The sequence below is a fragment of the Schistocerca piceifrons genome, chromosome 3 (assembly GCF_021461385.2).
Source record: "Schistocerca piceifrons isolate TAMUIC-IGC-003096 chromosome 3, iqSchPice1.1, whole genome shotgun sequence".
Lineage (NCBI taxonomy): Eukaryota > Metazoa > Arthropoda > Insecta > Orthoptera > Acrididae > Schistocerca > Schistocerca piceifrons.
The window spans coordinates 263,383,797-263,399,968 of NC_060140.1; the positions used below are offsets into that span (position 1 = coordinate 263,383,797).

General features: G+C 46.3%; 52 non-coding genes across 52 annotated transcripts; 35 read left to right on the top strand and 17 right to left on the bottom strand.

The window, feature by feature from the left end:
- Positions 1-146: 146 nt before the first annotated feature.
- Trnaw-cca lies at positions 147-218 on the top strand. The gene has a single exon. It is a non-coding gene; the product is annotated as a tRNA-Trp (tRNA).
- A 319-nt stretch (positions 219-537) lies between these two features.
- Positions 538-609, top strand: Trnac-gca. The gene has a single exon. It is a non-coding gene; the product is annotated as a tRNA-Cys (tRNA).
- Positions 610-885: 276 nt separating this feature from the next.
- On the bottom strand, positions 886-957 carry Trnaa-cgc. Its single transcript has one exon. It is a non-coding gene; the product is annotated as a tRNA-Ala (tRNA).
- A 118-nt stretch (positions 958-1,075) lies between these two features.
- Trnaw-cca lies at positions 1,076-1,147 on the top strand. Its single transcript has one exon. It is a non-coding gene; the product is annotated as a tRNA-Trp (tRNA).
- A 319-nt stretch (positions 1,148-1,466) lies between these two features.
- Trnac-gca lies at positions 1,467-1,538 on the top strand. Its single transcript has one exon. It is a non-coding gene; the product is annotated as a tRNA-Cys (tRNA).
- A 276-nt stretch (positions 1,539-1,814) lies between these two features.
- On the bottom strand, positions 1,815-1,886 carry Trnaa-cgc. Its single transcript has one exon. It is a non-coding gene; the product is annotated as a tRNA-Ala (tRNA).
- Positions 1,887-2,004: 118 nt separating this feature from the next.
- Trnaw-cca lies at positions 2,005-2,076 on the top strand. The gene has a single exon. It is a non-coding gene; the product is annotated as a tRNA-Trp (tRNA).
- Positions 2,077-2,395: 319 nt separating this feature from the next.
- On the top strand, positions 2,396-2,467 carry Trnac-gca. Its single transcript has one exon. It is a non-coding gene; the product is annotated as a tRNA-Cys (tRNA).
- Positions 2,468-2,743: 276 nt separating this feature from the next.
- Positions 2,744-2,815, bottom strand: Trnaa-cgc. The gene has a single exon. It is a non-coding gene; the product is annotated as a tRNA-Ala (tRNA).
- A 118-nt stretch (positions 2,816-2,933) lies between these two features.
- On the top strand, positions 2,934-3,005 carry Trnaw-cca. The gene has a single exon. It is a non-coding gene; the product is annotated as a tRNA-Trp (tRNA).
- Positions 3,006-3,324: 319 nt separating this feature from the next.
- On the top strand, positions 3,325-3,396 carry Trnac-gca. Its single transcript has one exon. It is a non-coding gene; the product is annotated as a tRNA-Cys (tRNA).
- Positions 3,397-3,672: 276 nt separating this feature from the next.
- Positions 3,673-3,744, bottom strand: Trnaa-cgc. The gene has a single exon. It is a non-coding gene; the product is annotated as a tRNA-Ala (tRNA).
- A 118-nt stretch (positions 3,745-3,862) lies between these two features.
- Positions 3,863-3,934, top strand: Trnaw-cca. The gene has a single exon. It is a non-coding gene; the product is annotated as a tRNA-Trp (tRNA).
- A 319-nt stretch (positions 3,935-4,253) lies between these two features.
- Positions 4,254-4,325, top strand: Trnac-gca. The gene has a single exon. It is a non-coding gene; the product is annotated as a tRNA-Cys (tRNA).
- Positions 4,326-4,602: 277 nt separating this feature from the next.
- Trnaa-cgc lies at positions 4,603-4,674 on the bottom strand. Its single transcript has one exon. It is a non-coding gene; the product is annotated as a tRNA-Ala (tRNA).
- A 118-nt stretch (positions 4,675-4,792) lies between these two features.
- On the top strand, positions 4,793-4,864 carry Trnaw-cca. The gene has a single exon. It is a non-coding gene; the product is annotated as a tRNA-Trp (tRNA).
- Positions 4,865-5,183: 319 nt separating this feature from the next.
- On the top strand, positions 5,184-5,255 carry Trnac-gca. Its single transcript has one exon. It is a non-coding gene; the product is annotated as a tRNA-Cys (tRNA).
- A 276-nt stretch (positions 5,256-5,531) lies between these two features.
- Positions 5,532-5,603, bottom strand: Trnaa-cgc. The gene has a single exon. It is a non-coding gene; the product is annotated as a tRNA-Ala (tRNA).
- Positions 5,604-5,721: 118 nt separating this feature from the next.
- Positions 5,722-5,793, top strand: Trnaw-cca. The gene has a single exon. It is a non-coding gene; the product is annotated as a tRNA-Trp (tRNA).
- Positions 5,794-6,112: 319 nt separating this feature from the next.
- On the top strand, positions 6,113-6,184 carry Trnac-gca. Its single transcript has one exon. It is a non-coding gene; the product is annotated as a tRNA-Cys (tRNA).
- Positions 6,185-6,460: 276 nt separating this feature from the next.
- Trnaa-cgc lies at positions 6,461-6,532 on the bottom strand. Its single transcript has one exon. It is a non-coding gene; the product is annotated as a tRNA-Ala (tRNA).
- Positions 6,533-6,650: 118 nt separating this feature from the next.
- On the top strand, positions 6,651-6,722 carry Trnaw-cca. The gene has a single exon. It is a non-coding gene; the product is annotated as a tRNA-Trp (tRNA).
- Positions 6,723-7,041: 319 nt separating this feature from the next.
- On the top strand, positions 7,042-7,113 carry Trnac-gca. The gene has a single exon. It is a non-coding gene; the product is annotated as a tRNA-Cys (tRNA).
- A 276-nt stretch (positions 7,114-7,389) lies between these two features.
- Trnaa-cgc lies at positions 7,390-7,461 on the bottom strand. The gene has a single exon. It is a non-coding gene; the product is annotated as a tRNA-Ala (tRNA).
- Positions 7,462-7,579: 118 nt separating this feature from the next.
- On the top strand, positions 7,580-7,651 carry Trnaw-cca. Its single transcript has one exon. It is a non-coding gene; the product is annotated as a tRNA-Trp (tRNA).
- Positions 7,652-7,970: 319 nt separating this feature from the next.
- On the top strand, positions 7,971-8,042 carry Trnac-gca. Its single transcript has one exon. It is a non-coding gene; the product is annotated as a tRNA-Cys (tRNA).
- Positions 8,043-8,318: 276 nt separating this feature from the next.
- Positions 8,319-8,390, bottom strand: Trnaa-cgc. Its single transcript has one exon. It is a non-coding gene; the product is annotated as a tRNA-Ala (tRNA).
- A 118-nt stretch (positions 8,391-8,508) lies between these two features.
- Positions 8,509-8,580, top strand: Trnaw-cca. The gene has a single exon. It is a non-coding gene; the product is annotated as a tRNA-Trp (tRNA).
- Positions 8,581-8,899: 319 nt separating this feature from the next.
- Positions 8,900-8,971, top strand: Trnac-gca. The gene has a single exon. It is a non-coding gene; the product is annotated as a tRNA-Cys (tRNA).
- A 276-nt stretch (positions 8,972-9,247) lies between these two features.
- Positions 9,248-9,319, bottom strand: Trnaa-cgc. Its single transcript has one exon. It is a non-coding gene; the product is annotated as a tRNA-Ala (tRNA).
- A 118-nt stretch (positions 9,320-9,437) lies between these two features.
- Positions 9,438-9,509, top strand: Trnaw-cca. The gene has a single exon. It is a non-coding gene; the product is annotated as a tRNA-Trp (tRNA).
- Positions 9,510-9,828: 319 nt separating this feature from the next.
- On the top strand, positions 9,829-9,900 carry Trnac-gca. Its single transcript has one exon. It is a non-coding gene; the product is annotated as a tRNA-Cys (tRNA).
- Positions 9,901-10,176: 276 nt separating this feature from the next.
- On the bottom strand, positions 10,177-10,248 carry Trnaa-cgc. The gene has a single exon. It is a non-coding gene; the product is annotated as a tRNA-Ala (tRNA).
- A 118-nt stretch (positions 10,249-10,366) lies between these two features.
- Positions 10,367-10,438, top strand: Trnaw-cca. Its single transcript has one exon. It is a non-coding gene; the product is annotated as a tRNA-Trp (tRNA).
- A 319-nt stretch (positions 10,439-10,757) lies between these two features.
- On the top strand, positions 10,758-10,829 carry Trnac-gca. The gene has a single exon. It is a non-coding gene; the product is annotated as a tRNA-Cys (tRNA).
- A 276-nt stretch (positions 10,830-11,105) lies between these two features.
- On the bottom strand, positions 11,106-11,177 carry Trnaa-cgc. Its single transcript has one exon. It is a non-coding gene; the product is annotated as a tRNA-Ala (tRNA).
- A 118-nt stretch (positions 11,178-11,295) lies between these two features.
- Positions 11,296-11,367, top strand: Trnaw-cca. The gene has a single exon. It is a non-coding gene; the product is annotated as a tRNA-Trp (tRNA).
- A 319-nt stretch (positions 11,368-11,686) lies between these two features.
- Trnac-gca lies at positions 11,687-11,758 on the top strand. The gene has a single exon. It is a non-coding gene; the product is annotated as a tRNA-Cys (tRNA).
- Positions 11,759-12,034: 276 nt separating this feature from the next.
- Trnaa-cgc lies at positions 12,035-12,106 on the bottom strand. Its single transcript has one exon. It is a non-coding gene; the product is annotated as a tRNA-Ala (tRNA).
- A 118-nt stretch (positions 12,107-12,224) lies between these two features.
- Trnaw-cca lies at positions 12,225-12,296 on the top strand. The gene has a single exon. It is a non-coding gene; the product is annotated as a tRNA-Trp (tRNA).
- A 319-nt stretch (positions 12,297-12,615) lies between these two features.
- On the top strand, positions 12,616-12,687 carry Trnac-gca. Its single transcript has one exon. It is a non-coding gene; the product is annotated as a tRNA-Cys (tRNA).
- Positions 12,688-12,963: 276 nt separating this feature from the next.
- On the bottom strand, positions 12,964-13,035 carry Trnaa-cgc. Its single transcript has one exon. It is a non-coding gene; the product is annotated as a tRNA-Ala (tRNA).
- Positions 13,036-13,153: 118 nt separating this feature from the next.
- Trnaw-cca lies at positions 13,154-13,225 on the top strand. The gene has a single exon. It is a non-coding gene; the product is annotated as a tRNA-Trp (tRNA).
- A 319-nt stretch (positions 13,226-13,544) lies between these two features.
- Positions 13,545-13,616, top strand: Trnac-gca. The gene has a single exon. It is a non-coding gene; the product is annotated as a tRNA-Cys (tRNA).
- Positions 13,617-13,892: 276 nt separating this feature from the next.
- On the bottom strand, positions 13,893-13,964 carry Trnaa-cgc. The gene has a single exon. It is a non-coding gene; the product is annotated as a tRNA-Ala (tRNA).
- Positions 13,965-14,082: 118 nt separating this feature from the next.
- On the top strand, positions 14,083-14,154 carry Trnaw-cca. The gene has a single exon. It is a non-coding gene; the product is annotated as a tRNA-Trp (tRNA).
- A 319-nt stretch (positions 14,155-14,473) lies between these two features.
- Trnac-gca lies at positions 14,474-14,545 on the top strand. Its single transcript has one exon. It is a non-coding gene; the product is annotated as a tRNA-Cys (tRNA).
- A 276-nt stretch (positions 14,546-14,821) lies between these two features.
- Trnaa-cgc lies at positions 14,822-14,893 on the bottom strand. The gene has a single exon. It is a non-coding gene; the product is annotated as a tRNA-Ala (tRNA).
- Positions 14,894-15,011: 118 nt separating this feature from the next.
- Trnaw-cca lies at positions 15,012-15,083 on the top strand. The gene has a single exon. It is a non-coding gene; the product is annotated as a tRNA-Trp (tRNA).
- A 319-nt stretch (positions 15,084-15,402) lies between these two features.
- On the top strand, positions 15,403-15,474 carry Trnac-gca. Its single transcript has one exon. It is a non-coding gene; the product is annotated as a tRNA-Cys (tRNA).
- Positions 15,475-15,750: 276 nt separating this feature from the next.
- Positions 15,751-15,822, bottom strand: Trnaa-cgc. The gene has a single exon. It is a non-coding gene; the product is annotated as a tRNA-Ala (tRNA).
- A 118-nt stretch (positions 15,823-15,940) lies between these two features.
- Positions 15,941-16,012, top strand: Trnaw-cca. The gene has a single exon. It is a non-coding gene; the product is annotated as a tRNA-Trp (tRNA).
- Positions 16,013-16,172: the final 160 nt, after the last annotated feature.

A 16,172-nucleotide genomic window follows, 5' to 3' on the forward strand; every position in this document is an offset into this window, starting at 1 on the left:
GCAAGCGGAACTGCGAGAGTTACACCCCCGCCAGAGCAAGTACATCCGGGACGAGTGTCTCGTGGATCCTACTGTCATTATTTCTTAGGTTTGAACGGTACAGTAAGTGTTCGAGGAACCTATTATGACAAGACCTAAGCAGCGTCGACTCCGTGGCGCAACGGTAGCGCGTCTGACTCCAGATCAGAAGGTTGCGTGTTCAAATCACGTCGGGGTCACAATGAAATTTTCGTTTACGAAAGCCATAGGCGAGTATGTCAGTTTAATCAGATACCAAACGATTACGGAGAACGGACGAACAGAACTTGCTTGAAAAAAAGCTACTAGTGCAATTTTCGCGTTCTGACATTAAGGTGAAGGCGCCGACTCGCACTTTCTCCAGGCGCGAAGTGTCTAGTATTTTTGATATTTATATCGTTTAACGCTAATATATAACTGAGAGATAATGATTACGCAATATTTTGCTCGATTAGACGTCTTTAGCCAGGCAGAGTATAATATTTTTCCTTAAGTTATGGGAACGCAAAGATCGTGAATGGGGGTATAGCTCAGTCGTAGAGCATTCGACTGCAGATCGAGAGGTCCCCGGTTCAATCCCGGGTGCCCCCTTCATTTTTCAGTATCTCGAAAAAACAAATGACGATTGTCGCGGTGAGTTGCAAATACATGTTTGAGATGCACCCTGCACGCCATACCGAAGGCTTTGGAGCAACATTTCAATGGGGGGGGATCGCAGCCCAGGGTCTTGCAGGTCATCGTCCTCCCGCCATGAGGTCGAACTGTACGAAATCCACTTGCTTGGGGGAAGAATCTTGTACACTGAATTTTGTAGAATATGGTGATAGGCAAAAGTTTTCATGTACTGCTGCACGGAGAAACAAAAATTGGAGGAGCTGGGATTTGAACCCAGGACTTTCTGCATGCGAAGCAGACACTCTACCACTGAGTTACACCCCCGCCAGAGCAAGTACATCCGGGACGAGTGTCTCGTGGATCCTACTGTCATTATTTCTTAGGTTTGAACGGTACAGTAAGTGTTCGAGGAACCTATTCATGACAAGACCTAAGCAGCGTCGACTCCGTGGCGCAACGGTAGCGCGTCTGACTCCAGATCAGAAGGTTGCGTGTTCAAATCACGTCGGGGTCACAATGAAATTTTCGTTTACGAAAGCCATAGGCGAGTATGTCAGTTTAATCAGATACCAAACGATTACGGAGAACGGACGAACAGAACTTGCTTGAAAAAAAGCTACTAGTGCAATTTTCGCGTTCTGACATTAAGGTGAAGGCGCCGACTCGCACTTTCTCCAGGCGCGAAGTGTCTAGTATTTTTGATATTTATATCGTTTAACGCTAATATATAACTGAGAGATAATGATTACGCAATATTTTGCTCGATTAGACGTCTTTAGCCAGGCAGAGTATAATATTTTTCCTTAAGTTATGGGAACGCAAAGATCGTGAATGGGGGTATAGCTCAGTCGTAGAGCATTCGACTGCAGATCGAGAGGTCCCCGGTTCAATCCCGGGTGCCCCCTTCATTTTTCAGTATCTCGAAAAAACAAATGACGATTGTCGCGGTGAGTTGCAAATACATGTTTGAGATGCACCCTGCACGCCATACCGAAGGCTTTGGAGCAACATTTCAATGGGGGGGGATCGCAGCCCAGGGTCTTGCAGGTCATCGTCCTCCCGCCATGAGGTCGAACTGTACGAAATCCACTTGCTTGGGGGAAGAATCTTGTACACTGAATTTTGTAGAATATGGTGATAGGCAAAAGTTTTCATGTACTGCTGCACGGAGAAACAAAAATTGGAGGAGCTGGGATTTGAACCCAGGACTTTCTGCATGCGAAGCAGACACTCTACCACTGAGTTACACCCCCGCCAGAGCAAGTACATCCGGGACGAGTGTCTCGTGGATCCTACTGTCATTATTTCTTAGGTTTGAACGGTACAGTAAGTGTTCGAGGAACCTATTCATGACAAGACCTAAGCAGCGTCGACTCCGTGGCGCAACGGTAGCGCGTCTGACTCCAAATCAGAAGGTTGCGTGTTCAAATCACGTCGGGGTCACAATGAAATTTTCGTTTACGAAAGCCATAGGCGAGTATGTCAGTTTAATCAGATACCAAACGATTACGGAGAACGGACGAACAGAACTTGCTTGAAAAAAAGCTACTAGTGCAATTTTCGCGTTCTGACATTAAGGTGAAGGCGCCGACTCGCACTTTCTCCAGGCGCGAAGTGTCTAGTATTTTTGATATTTATATCGTTTAACGCTAATATATAACTGAGAGATAATGATTACGCAATATTTTGCTCGATTAGACGTCTTTAGCCAGGCAGAGTATAATATTTTTCCTTAAGTTATGGGAACGCAAAGATCGTGAATGGGGGTATAGCTCAGTCGTAGAGCATTCGACTGCAGATCGAGAGGTCCCCGGTTCAATCCCGGGTGCCCCCTTCATTTTTCAGTATCTCGAAAAAACAAATGACGATTGTCGCGGTGAGTTGCAAATACATGTTTGAGATGCACCCTGCACGCCATACCGAAGGCTTTGGAGCAACATTTCAATGGGGGGGGATCGCAGCCCAGGGTCTTGCAGGTCATCGTCCTCCCGCCATGAGGTCGAACTGTACGAAATCCACTTGCTTGGGGGAAGAATCTTGTACACTGAATTTTGTAGAATATGGTGATAGGCAAAAGTTTTCATGTACTGCTGCACGGAGAAACAAAAATTGGAGGAGCTGGGATTTGAACCCAGGACTTTCTGCATGCGAAGCAGACACTCTACCACTGAGTTACACCCCCGCCAGAGCAAGTACATCCGGGACGAGTGTCTCGTGGATCCTACTGTCATTATTTCTTAGGTTTGAACGGTACAGTAAGTGTTCGAGGAACCTATTCATGACAAGACCTAAGCAGCGTCGACTCCGTGGCGCAACGGTAGCGCGTCTGACTCCAGATCAGAAGGTTGCGTGTTCAAATCACGTCGGGGTCACAATGAAATTTTCGTTTACGAAAGCCATAGGCGAGTATGTCAGTTTAATCAGATACCAAACGATTACGGAGAACGGACGAACAGAACTTGCTTGAAAAAAAGCTACTAGTGCAATTTTCGCGTTCTGACATTAAGGTGAAGGCGCCGACTCGCACTTTCTCCAGGCGCGAAGTGTCTAGTATTTTTGATATTTATATCGTTTAACGCTAATATATAACTGAGAGATAATGATTACGCAATATTTTGCTCGATTAGACGTCTTTAGCCAGGCAGAGTATAATATTTTTCCTTAAGTTATGGGAACGCAAAGATCGTGAATGGGGGTATAGCTCAGTCGTAGAGCATTCGACTGCAGATCGAGAGGTCCCCGGTTCAATCCCGGGTGCCCCCTTCATTTTTCAGTATCTCGAAAAAACAAATGACGATTGTCGCGGTGAGTTGCAAATACATGTTTGAGATGCACCCTGCACGCCATACCGAAGGCTTTGGAGCAACATTTCAATGGGGGGGGATCGCAGCCCAGGGTCTTGCAGGTCATCGTCCTCCCGCCATGAGGTCGAACTGTACGAAATCCACTTGCTTGGGGGAAGAATCTTGTACACTGAATTTTGTAGAATATGGTGATAGGCAAAAGTTTTCATGTACTGCTGCACGGAGAAACAAAAATTGGAGGAGCTGGGATTTGAACCCAGGACTTTCTGCATGCGAAGCAGACACTCTACCACTGAGTTACACCCCCGCCAGAGCAAGTACATCCGGGACGAGTGTCTCGTGGATCCTACTGTCATTATTTCTTAGGTTTGAACGGTACAGTAAGTGTTCGAGGAACCTATTCATGACAAGACCTAAGCAGCGTCGACTCCGTGGCGCAACGGTAGCGCGTCTGACTCCAGATCAGAAGGTTGCGTGTTCAAATCACGTCGGGGTCACAATGAAATTTTCGTTTACGAAAGCCATAGGCGAGTATGTCAGTTTAATCAGATACCAAACGATTACGGAGAACGGACGAACAGAACTTGCTTGAAAAAAAGCTACTAGTGCAATTTTCGCGTTCTGACATTAAGGTGAAGGCGCCGACTCGCACTTTCTCCAGGCGCGAAGTGTCTAGTATTTTTGATATTTATATCGTTTAACGCTAATATATAACTGAGAGATAATGATTACGCAATATTTTGCTCGATTAGACGTCTTTAGCCAGGCAGAGTATAATATTTTTCCTTAAGTTATGGGAACGCAAAGATCGTGAATGGGGGTATAGCTCAGTCGTAGAGCATTCGACTGCAGATCGAGAGGTCCCCGGTTCAATCCCGGGTGCCCCCTTCATTTTTCAGTATCTCGAAAAAACAAATGACGATTGTCGCGGTGAGTTGCAAATACATGTTTGAGATGCACCCTGCACGCCATACCGAAGGCTTTGGAGCAACATTTCAATGGGGGGGGGATCGCAGCCCAGGGTCTTGCAGGTCATCGTCCTCCCGCCATGAGGTCGAACTGTACGAAATCCACTTGCTTGGGGGAAGAATCTTGTACACTGAATTTTGTAGAATATGGTGATAGGCAAAAGTTTTCATGTACTGCTGCACGGAGAAACAAAAATTGGAGGAGCTGGGATTTGAACCCAGGACTTTCTGCATGCGAAGCAGACACTCTACCACTGAGTTACACCCCCGCCAGAGCTAGTACATCCGGGACGAGTGTCTCGTGGATCCTACTGTCATTATTTCTTAGGTTTGAACGGTACAGTAAGTGTTCGAGGAACCTATTCATGACAAGACCTAAGCAGCGTCGACTCCGTGGCGCAACGGTAGCGCGTCTGACTCCAGATCAGAAGGTTGCGTGTTCAAATCACGTCGGGGTCACAATGAAATTTTCGTTTACGAAAGCCATAGGCGAGTATGTCAGTTTAATCAGATACCAAACGATTACGGAGAACGGACGAACAGAACTTGCTTGAAAAAAAGCTACTAGTGCAATTTTCGCGTTCTGACATTAAGGTGAAGGCGCCGACTCGCACTTTCTCCAGGCGCGAAGTGTCTAGTATTTTTGATATTTATATCGTTTAACGCTAATATATAACTGAGAGATAATGATTACGCAATATTTTGCTCGATTAGACGTCTTTAGCCAGGCAGAGTATAATATTTTTCCTTAAGTTATGGGAACGCAAAGATCGTGAATGGGGGTATAGCTCAGTCGTAGAGCATTCGACTGCAGATCGAGAGGTCCCCGGTTCAATCCCGGGTGCCCCCTTCATTTTTCAGTATCTCGAAAAAACAAATGACGATTGTCGCGGTGAGTTGCAAATACATGTTTGAGATGCACCCTGCACGCCATACCGAAGGCTTTGGAGCAACATTTCAATGGGGGGGGATCGCAGCCCAGGGTCTTGCAGGTCATCGTCCTCCCGCCATGAGGTCGAACTGTACGAAATCCACTTGCTTGGGGGAAGAATCTTGTACACTGAATTTTGTAGAATATGGTGATAGGCAAAAGTTTTCATGTACTGCTGCACGGAGAAACAAAAATTGGAGGAGCTGGGATTTGAACCCAGGACTTTCTGCATGCGAAGCAGACACTCTACCACTGAGTTACACCCCCGCCAGAGCAAGTACATCCGGGACGAGTGTCTCGTGGATCCTACTGTCATTATTTCTTAGGTTTGAACGGTACAGTAAGTGTTCGAGGAACCTATTCATGACAAGACCTAAGCAGCGTCGACTCCGTGGCGCAACGGTAGCGCGTCTGACTCCAGATCAGAAGGTTGCGTGTTCAAATCACGTCGGGGTCACAATGAAATTTTCGTTTACGAAAGCCATAGGCGAGTATGTCAGTTTAATCAGATACCAAACGATTACGGAGAACGGACGAACAGAACTTGCTTGAAAAAAAGCTACTAGTGCAATTTTCGCGTTCTGACATTAAGGTGAAGGCGCCGACTCGCACTTTCTCCAGGCGCGAAGTGTCTAGTATTTTTGATATTTATATCGTTTAACGCTAATATATAACTGAGAGATAATGATTACGCAATATTTTGCTCGATTAGACGTCTTTAGCCAGGCAGAGTATAATATTTTTCCTTAAGTTATGGGAACGCAAAGATCGTGAATGGGGGTATAGCTCAGTCGTAGAGCATTCGACTGCAGATCGAGAGGTCCCCGGTTCAATCCCGGGTGCCCCCTTCATTTTTCAGTATCTCGAAAAAACAAATGACGATTGTCGCGGTGAGTTGCAAATACATGTTTGAGATGCACCCTGCACGCCATACCGAAGGCTTTGGAGCAACATTTCAATGGGGGGGGATCGCAGCCCAGGGTCTTGCAGGTCATCGTCCTCCCGCCATGAGGTCGAACTGTACGAAATCCACTTGCTTGGGGGAAGAATCTTGTACACTGAATTTTGTAGAATATGGTGATAGGCAAAAGTTTTCATGTACTGCTGCACGGAGAAACAAAAATTGGAGGAGCTGGGATTTGAACCCAGGACTTTCTGCATGCGAAGCAGACACTCTACCACTGAGTTACACCCCCGCCAGAGCAAGTACATCCGGGACGAGTGTCTCGTGGATCCTACTGTCATTATTTCTTAGGTTTGAACGGTACAGTAAGTGTTCGAGGAACCTATTCATGACAAGACCTAAGCAGCGTCGACTCCGTGGCGCAACGGTAGCGCGTCTGACTCCAGATCAGAAGGTTGCGTGTTCAAATCACGTCGGGGTCACAATGAAATTTTCGTTTACGAAAGCCATAGGCGAGTATGTCAGTTTAATCAGATACCAAACGATTACGGAGAACGGACGAACAGAACTTGCTTGAAAAAAAGCTACTAGTGCAATTTTCGCGTTCTGACATTAAGGTGAAGGCGCCGACTCGCACTTTCTCCAGGCGCGAAGTGTCTAGTATTTTTGATATTTATATCGTTTAACGCTAATATATAACTGAGAGATAATGATTACGCAATATTTTGCTCGATTAGACGTCTTTAGCCAGGCAGAGTATAATATTTTTCCTTAAGTTATGGGAACGCAAAGATCGTGAATGGGGGTATAGCTCAGTCGTAGAGCATTCGACTGCAGATCGAGAGGTCCCCGGTTCAATCCCGGGTGCCCCCTTCATTTTTCAGTATCTCGAAAAAACAAATGACGATTGTCGCGGTGAGTTGCAAATACATGTTTGAGATGCACCCTGCACGCCATACCGAAGGCTTTGGAGCAACATTTCAATGGGGGGGGATCGCAGCCCAGGGTCTTGCAGGTCATCGTCCTCCCGCCATGAGGTCGAACTGTACGAAATCCACTTGCTTGGGGGAAGAATCTTGTACACTGAATTTTGTAGAATATGGTGATAGGCAAAAGTTTTCATGTACTGCTGCACGGAGAAACAAAAATTGGAGGAGCTGGGATTTGAACCCAGGACTTTCTGCATGCGAAGCAGACACTCTACCACTGAGTTACACCCCCGCCAGAGCAAGTACATCCGGGACGAGTGTCTCGTGGATCCTACCGTCATTATTTCTTAGGTTTGAACGGTACAGTAAGTGTTCGAGGAACCTATTCAGGACAAGACCTAAGCAGCGTCGACTCCGTGGCGCAACGGTAGCGCGTCTGACTCCAGATCAGAAGGTTGCGTGTTCAAATCACGTCGGGGTCACAATGAAATTTTCGTTTACGAAAGCCATAGGCGAGTATGTCAGTTTAATCAGATACCAAACGATTACGGAGAACGGACGAACAGAACTTGCTTGAAAAAAAGCTACTAGTGCAATTTTCGCGTTCTGACATTAAGGTGAAGGCGCCGACTCGCACTTTCTCCAGGCGCGAAGTGTCTAGTATTTTTGATATTTATATCGTTTAACGCTAATATATAACTGAGAGATAATGATTACGCAATATTTTGCTCGATTAGACGTCTTTAGCCAGGCAGAGTATAATATTTTTCCTTAAGTTATGGGAACGCAAAGATCGTGAATGGGGGTATAGCTCAGTCGTAGAGCATTCGACTGCAGATCGAGAGGTCCCCGGTTCAATCCCGGGTGCCCCCTTCATTTTTCAGTATCTCGAAAAAACAAATGACGATTGTCGCGGTGAGTTGCAAATACATGTTTGAGATGCACCCTGCACGCCATACCGAAGGCTTTGGAGCAACATTTCAATGGGGGGGGATCGCAGCCCAGGGTCTTGCAGGTCATCGTCCTCCCGCCATGAGGTCGAACTGTACGAAATCCACTTGCTTGGGGGAAGAATCTTGTACACTGAATTTTGTAGAATATGGTGATAGGCAAAAGTTTTCATGTACTGCTGCACGGAGAAACAAAAATTGGAGGAGCTGGGATTTGAACCCAGGACTTTCTGCATGCGAAGCAGACACTCTACCACTGAGTTACACCCCCGCCAGAGCAAGTACATCCGGGACGAGTGTCTCGTGGATCCTACTGTCATTATTTCTTAGGTTTGAACGGTACAGTAAGTGTTCGAGGAACCTATTCATGACAAGACCTAAGCAGCGTCGACTCCGTGGCGCAACGGTAGCGCGTCTGACTCCAGATCAGAAGGTTGCGTGTTCAAATCACGTCGGGGTCACAATGAAATTTTCGTTTACGAAAGCCATAGGCGAGTATGTCAGTTTAATCAGATACCAAACGATTACGGAGAACGGACGAACAGAACTTGCTTGAAAAAAAGCTACTAGTGCAATTTTCGCGTTCTGACATTAAGGTGAAGGCGCCGACTCGCACTTTCTCCAGGCGCGAAGTGTCTAGTATTTTTGATATTTATATCGTTTAACGCTAATATATAACTGAGAGATAATGATTACGCAATATTTTGCTCGATTAGACGTCTTTAGCCAGGCAGAGTATAATATTTTTCCTTAAGTTATGGGAACGCAAAGATCGTGAATGGGGGTATAGCTCAGTCGTAGAGCATTCGACTGCAGATCGAGAGGTCCCCGGTTCAATCCCGGGTGCCCCCTTCATTTTTCAGTATCTCGAAAAAACAAATGACGATTGTCGCGGTGAGTTGCAAATACATGTTTGAGATGCACCCTGCACGCCATACCGAAGGCTTTGGAGCAACATTTCAATGGGGGGGGATCGCAGCCCAGGGTCTTGCAGGTCATCGTCCTCCCGCCATGAGGTCGAATTGTACGAAATCCACTTGCTTGGGGGAAGAATCTTGTACACTGAATTTTGTAGAATATGGTGATAGGCAAAAGTTTTCATGTACTGCTGCACGGAGAAACAAAAATTGGAGGAGCTGGGATTTGAACCCAGGACTTTCTGCATGCGAAGCAGACACTCTACCACTGAGTTACACCCCCGCCAGAGCAAGTACATCCGGGACGAGTGTCTCGTGGATCCTACTGTCATTATTTCTTAGGTTTGAACGGTACAGTAAGTGTTCGAGGAACCTATTCATGACAAGACCTAAGCAGCGTCGACTCCGTGGCGCAACGGTAGCGCGTCTGACTCCAGATCAGAAGGTTGCGTGTTCAAATCACGTCGGGGTCACAATGAAATTTTCGTTTACGAAAGCCATAGGCGAGTATGTCAGTTTAATCAGATACCAAACGATTACGGAGAACGGACGAACAGAACTTGCTTGAAAAAAAGCTACTAGTGCAATTTTCGCGTTCTGACATTAAGGTGAAGGCGCCGACTCGCACTTTCTCCAGGCGCGAAGTGTCTAGTATTTTTGATATTTATATCGTTTAACGCTAATATATAACTGAGAGATAATGATTACGCAATATTTTGCTCGATTAGACGTCTTTAGCCAGGCAGAGTATAATATTTTTCCTTAAGTTATGGGAACGCAAAGATCGTGAATGGGGGTATAGCTCAGTCGTAGAGCATTCGACTGCAGATCGAGAGGTCCCCGGTTCAATCCCGGGTGCCCCCTTCATTTTTCAGTATCTCGAAAAAACAAATGACGATTGTCGCGGTGAGTTGCAAATACATGTTTGAGATGCACCCTGCACGCCATACCGAAGGCTTTGGAGCAACATTTCAATGGGGGGGGATCGCAGCCCAGGGTCTTGCAGGTCATCGTCCTCCCGCCATGAGGTCGAACTGTACGAAATCCACTTGCTTGGGGGAAGAATCTTGTACACTGAATTTTGTAGAATATGGTGATAGGCAAAAGTTTTCATGTACTGCTGCACGGAGAAACAAAAATTGGAGGAGCTGGGATTTGAACCCAGGACTTTCTGCATGCGAAGCAGACACTCTACCACTGAGTTACACCCCCGCCAGAGCAAGTACATCCGGGACGAGTGTCTCGTGGATCCTACTGTCATTATTTCTTAGGTTTGAACGGTACAGTAAGTGTTCGAGGAACCTATTCATGACAAGACCTAAGCAGCGTCGACTCCGTGGCGCAACGGTAGCGCGTCTGACTCCAGATCAGAAGGTTGCGTGTTCAAATCACGTCGGGGTCACAATGAAATTTTCGTTTACGAAAGCCATAGGCGAGTATGTCAGTTTAATCAGATACCAAACGATTACGGAGAACGGACGAACAGAACTTGCTTGAAAAAAAGCTACTAGTGCAATTTTCGCGTTCTGACATTAAGGTGAAGGCGCCGACTCGCACTTTCTCCAGGCGCGAAGTGTCTAGTATTTTTGATATTTATATCGTTTAACGCTAATATATAACTGAGAGATAATGATTACGCAATATTTTGCTCGATTAGACGTCTTTAGCCAGGCAGAGTATAATATTTTTCCTTAAGTTATGGGAACGCAAAGATCGTGAATGGGGGTATAGCTCAGTCGTAGAGCATTCGACTGCAGATCGAGAGGTCCCCGGTTCAATCCCGGGTGCCCCCTTCATTTTTCAGTATCTCGAAAAAACAAATGACGATTGTCGCGGTGAGTTGCAAATACATGTTTGAGATGCACCCTGCACGCCATACCGAAGGCTTTGGAGCAACATTTCAATGGGGGGGGATCGCAGCCCAGGGTCTTGCAGGTCATCGTCCTCCCGCCATGAGGTCGAACTGTACGAAATCCACTTGCTTGGGGGAAGAATCTTGTACACTGAATTTTGTAGAATATGGTGATAGGCAAAAGTTTTCATGTACTGCTGCACGGAGAAACAAAAATTGGAGGAGCTGGGATTTGAACCCAGGACTTTCTGCATGCGAAGCAGACACTCTACCACTGAGTTACACCCCCGCCAGAGCAAGTACATCCGGGACGAGTGTCTCGTGGATCCTACTGTCATTATTTCTTAGGTTTGAACGGTACAGTAAGTGTTCGAGGAACCTATTCATGACAAGACCTAAGCAGCGTCGACTCCGTGGCGCAACGGTAGCGCGTCTGACTCCAGATCAGAAGGTTGCGTGTTCAAATCACGTCGGGGTCACAATGAAATTTTCGTTTACGAAAGCCATAGGCGAGTATGTCAGTTTAATCAGATACCAAACGATTACGGAGAACGGACGAACAGAACTTGCTTGAAAAAAAGCTACTAGTGCAATTTTCGCGTTCTGACATTAAGGTGAAGGCGCCGACTCGCACTTTCTCCAGGCGCGAAGTGTCTAGTATTTTTGATATTTATATCGTTTAACGCTAATATATAACTGAGAGATAATGATTACGCAATATTTTGCTCGATTAGACGTCTTTAGCCAGGCAGAGTATAATATTTTTCCTTAAGTTATGGGAACGCAAAGATCGTGAATGGGGGTATAGCTCAGTCGTAGAGCATTCGACTGCAGATCGAGAGGTCCCCGGTTCAATCCCGGGTGCCCCCTTCATTTTTCAGTATCTCGAAAAAACAAATGACGATTGTCGCGGTGAGTTGCAAATACATGTTTGAGATGCACCCTGCACGCCATACCGAAGGCTTTGGAGCAACATTTCAATGGGGGGGGATCGCAGCCCAGGGTCTTGCAGGTCATCGTCCTCCCGCCATGAGGTCGAACTGTACGAAATCCACTTGCTTGGGGGAAGAATCTTGTACACTGAATTTTGTAGAATATGGTGATAGGCAAAAGTTTTCATGTACTGCTGCACGGAGAAACAAAAATTGGAGGAGCTGGGATTTGAACCCAGGACTTTCTGCATGCGAAGCAGACACTCTACCACTGAGTTACACCCCCGCGAGAGCAAGTACATCCGGGACGAGTGTCTCGTGGATCCTACTGTCATTATTTCTTAGGTTTGAACGGTACAGTAAGTGTTCGAGGAACCTATTCATGACAAGACCTAAGCAGCGTCGACTCCGTGGCGCAACGGTAGCGCGTCTGACTCCAGATCAGAAGGTTGCGTGTTCAAATCACGTCGGGGTCACAATGAAATTTTCGTTTACGAAAGCCATAGGCGAGTATGTCAGTTTAATCAGATACCAAACGATTACGGAGAACGGACGAACAGAACTTGCTTGAAAAAAAGCTACTAGTGCAATTTTCGCGTTCTGACATTAAGGTGAAGGCGCCGACTCGCACTTTCTCCAGGCGCGAAGTGTCTAGTATTTTTGATATTTATATCGTTTAACGCTAATATATAACTGAGAGATAATGATTACGCAATATTTTGCTCGATTAGACGTCTTTAGCCAGGCAGAGTATAATATTTTTCCTTAAGTTATGGGAACGCAAAGATCGTGAATGGGGGTATAGCTCAGTCGTAGAGCATTCGACTGCAGATCGAGAGGTCCCCGGTTCAATCCCGGGTGCCCCCTTCATTTTTCAGTATCTCGAAAAAACAAATGACGATTGTCGCGGTGAGTTGCAAATACATGTTTGAGATGCACCCTGCACGCCATACCGAAGGCTTTGGAGCAACATTTCAATGGGGGGGGATCGCAGCCCAGGGTCTTGCAGGTCATCGTCCTCCCGCCATGAGGTCGAACTGTACGAAATCCACTTGCTTGGGGGAAGAATCTTGTACACTGAATTTTGTAGAATATGGTGATAGGCAAAAGTTTTCATGTACTGCTGCACGGAGAAACAAAAATTGGAGGAGCTGGGATTTGAACCCAGGACTTTCTGCATGCGAAGCAGACACTCTACCACTGAGTTACACCCCCGCCAGAGCAAGTACATCCGGGACGAGTGTCTCGTGGATCCTACTGTCATTATTTCTTAGGTTTGAACGGTACAGTAAGTGTTCGAGGAACCTATTCATGACAAGACCTAAGCAGCGTCGACTCCGTGGCGCAACGGTAGCGCGTCTGACTCCAGATCAGAAGGTTGCGTGTTCAAATCACGTCGGGGTCACAATGAAATTTTCGTTTACGAAAGCCATAGGCGAGTATGTCAGTTTAATCAGATACCAAACGATTACGGAGAACGGACGAACAGAACTTGCTTGAAAAAAAGCTACTAGTGCAATTTTCGCGTTCTGACATTAAGGTGAAGGCGCCGACTCGCACTTTCTCCAGGCGCGAAGTGTCTAGTATTTTTGATATTTATATCGTTTAACGCTAATATATAACTGAGAGATAATGATTACGCAATATTTTGCTCGATTAGACGTCTTTAGCCAGGCAGAGTATAATATTTTTCCTTAAGTTATGGGAACGCAAAGATCGTGAATGGGGGTATAGCTCAGTCGTAGAGCATTCGACTGCAGATCGAGAGGTCCCCGGTTCAATCCCGGGTGCCCCCTTCATTTTTCAGTATCTCGAAAAAACAAATGACGATTGTCGCGGTGAGTTGCAAATACATGTTTGAGATGCACCCTGCACGCCATACCGAAGGCTTTGGAGCAACATTTCAATGGGGGGGGATCGCAGCCCAGGGTCTTGCAGGTCATCGTCCTCCCGCCATGAGGTCGAACTGTACGAAATCCACTTGCTTGGGGGAAGAATCTTGTACACTGAATTTTGTAGAATATGGTGATAGGCAAAAGTTTTCATGTACTGCTGCACGGAGAAACAAAAATTGGAGGAGCTGGGATTTGAACCCAGGACTTTCTGCATGCGAAGCAGACACTCTACCACTGAGTTACACCCCCGCCAGAGCAAGTACATCCGGGACGAGTGTCTCGTGGATCCTACTGTCATTATTTCTTAGGTTTGAACGGTACAGTAAGTGTTCGAGGAACCTATTCATGACAAGACCTAAGCAGCGTCGACTCCGTGGCGCAACGGTAGCGCGTCTGACTCCAGATCAGAAGGTTGCGTGTTCAAATCACGTCGGGGTCACAATGAAATTTTCGTTTACGAAAGCCATAGGCGAGTATGTCAGTTTAATCAGATACCAAACGATTACGGAGAACGGACGAACAGAACTTGCTTGAAAAAAAGCTACTAGTGCAATTTTCGCGTTCTGACATTAAGGTGAAGGCGCCGACTCGCACTTTCTCCAGGCGCGAAGTGTCTAGTATTTTTGATATTTATATCGTTTAACGCTAATATATAACTGAGAGATAATGATTACGCAATATTTTGCTCGATTAGACGTCTTTAGCCAGGCAGAGTATAATATTTTTCCTTAAGTTATGGGAACGCAAAGATCGTGAATGGGGGTATAGCTCAGTCGTAGAGCATTCGACTGCAGATCGAGAGGTCCCCGGTTCAATCCCGGGTGCCCCCTTCATTTTTCAGTATCTCGAAAAAACAAATGACGATTGTCGCGGTGAGTTGCAAATACATGTTTGAGATGCACCCTGCACGCCATACCGAAGGCTTTGGAGCAACATTTCAATGGGGGGGGATCGCAGCCCAGGGTCTTGCAGGTCATCGTCCTCCCGCCATGAGGTCGAACTGTACGAAATCCACTTGCTTGGGGGAAGAATCTTGTACACTGAATTTTGTAGAATATGGTGATAGGCAAAAGTTTTCATGTACTGCTGCACGGAGAAACAAAAATTGGAGGAGCTGGGATTTGAACCCAGGACTTTCTGCATGCGAAGCAGACACTCTACCACTGAGTTACACCCCCGCCAGAGCAAGTACATCCGGGACGAGTGTCTCGTGGATCCTACTGTCATTATTTCTTAGGTTTGAACGGTACAGTAAGTGTTCGAGGAACCTATTCATGACAAGACCTAAGCAGCGTCGACTCCGTGGCGCAACGGTAGCGCGTCTGACTCCAGATCAGAAGGTTGCGTGTTCAAATCACGTCGGGGTCACAATGAAATTTTCGTTTACGAAAGCCATAGGCGAGTATGTCAGTTTAATCAGATACCAAACGATTACGGAGAACGGACGAACAGAACTTGCTTGAAAAAAAGCTACTAGTGCAATTTTCGCGTTCTGACATTAAGGTGAAGGCGCCGACTCGCACTTTCTCCAGGCGCGAAGTGTCTAGTATTTTTGATATTTATATCGTTTAACGCTAATATATAACTGAGAGATAATGATTACGCAATATTTTGCTCGATTAGACGTCTTTAGCCAGGCAGAGTATAATATTTTTCCTTAAGTTATGGGAACGCAAAGATCGTGAATGGGGGTATAGCTCAGTCGTAGAGCATTCGACTGCAGATCGAGAGGTCCCCGGTTCAATCCCGGGTGCCCCCTTCATTTTTCAGTATCTCAAAAAAACAAATGACGATTGTCGCGGTGAGTTGCAAATACATGTTTGAGATGCACCCTGCACGCCATACCGAAGGCTTTGGAGCAACATTTCAATGGGGGGGGATCGCAGCCCAGGGTCTTGCAGGTCATCGTCCTCCCGCCATGAGGTCGAACTGTACGAAATCCACTTGCTTGGGGGAAGAATCTTGTACACTGAATTTTGTAGAATATGGTGATAGGCAAAAGTTTTCATGTACTGCTGCACGGAGAAACAAAAATTGGAGGAGCTGGGATTTGAACCCAGGACTTTCTGCATGCGAAGCAGACACTCTACCACTGAGTTACACCCCCGCCAGAGCAAGTACATCCGGGACGAGTGTCTCGTGGATCCTACTGTCATTATTTCTTAGGTTTGAACGGTACAGTAAGTGTTCGAGGAACCTATTCATGACAAGACCTAAGCAGCGTCGACTCCGTGGCGCAACGGTAGCGCGTCTGACTCCAGATCAGAAGGTTGCGTGTTCAAATCACGTCGGGGTCACAATGAAATTTTCGTTTACGAAAGCCATAGGCGAGTATGTCAGTTTAATCAGATACCAAACGATTACGGAGAACGGACGAACAGAACTTGCTTGAAAAAAAGCTACTAGTGCAATTTTCGCGTTCTGACATTAAGGTGAAGGCGCCGACTCGCACTTTCT